Source organism: Myotis davidii, unplaced genomic scaffold (genome assembly GCF_000327345.1).
Source record: "Myotis davidii unplaced genomic scaffold, ASM32734v1 scaffold1467, whole genome shotgun sequence".
Taxonomy (NCBI): Eukaryota; Metazoa; Chordata; class Mammalia; order Chiroptera; family Vespertilionidae; genus Myotis; species Myotis davidii.
In genome coordinates, this window is record NW_006298267.1 from 598,546 (window position 1) to 599,277 (window position 732).

General features: G+C 51.9%; 1 protein-coding gene across 1 annotated transcript in view; it reads left to right on the top strand.

Moving 5' to 3' along the window:
• Positions 1 to 732, top strand: part of TTC39C (tetratricopeptide repeat domain 39C) — a 26,191-nt gene that overhangs the window by 9,876 nt on the left and 15,583 nt on the right. The gene's annotated exons all lie outside the window — the stretch shown is intronic.

The window sequence follows — 732 nt, forward strand, 5'->3', positions numbered from 1 at the left end:
CAAACTCATTCAATGACACAAACTGCGGTCCTTCGTTAATTTGACTTAACAGATTTGTAACGTGTGATCATTTGTCTGTTTACATGTTGACACTGTTTTCTGAGAAAGGAAGCGTTAGAATTATTAATGTACATCAGCCTGATCTCTAAAAGGGAACCACATTTCTGCGTGTGCCAGGAGCACACGTTTACAGAAAAGTATTGGTTGTGGGTTGGACGTCCTGTTCATTAAGGCAGAGCCCAGTGCGTCCCTGGAGGGCACTTTTCCCGAAAGGGGTGGACTTGAAGTGACAGAATTTTTAGTGATTTACTTACTTGTTTTCTAAATGGCGCCTCTTCGAAGGCCGAGAAGGGACCCTTGATCTGCTCCCTCATTTATACTTTAACCCGTGGCTTTGCCCGTGGCTCCTGCACTTACATCCTGACTCTGAGGCCTGCTTGTGAGCACGGGAGAAAGCAACATTTTCCTTTTGCAAAAAAGTAACGCTTTCCTGAGGAGGGACAGGACGTGCCGGCCTCCAGTTCCTGTCTCATTTGCGCCTCGATGAGCGAGGCATGGCGTCACCCGGGAGCCTCGGGAGCTACATGCTTCCGGCCTCGATTCGCGTCTCACCCGGGGGCGTGGGCTGCTCTGGTCGCTGAAGTTGCAGTTTTCCAAATGCTGACAGCACTAAGACGGGCGGCTCTCTGACAGCGCAGCGAGCTGGGGGCGGGGGTGGGGGGTGCCCGGACG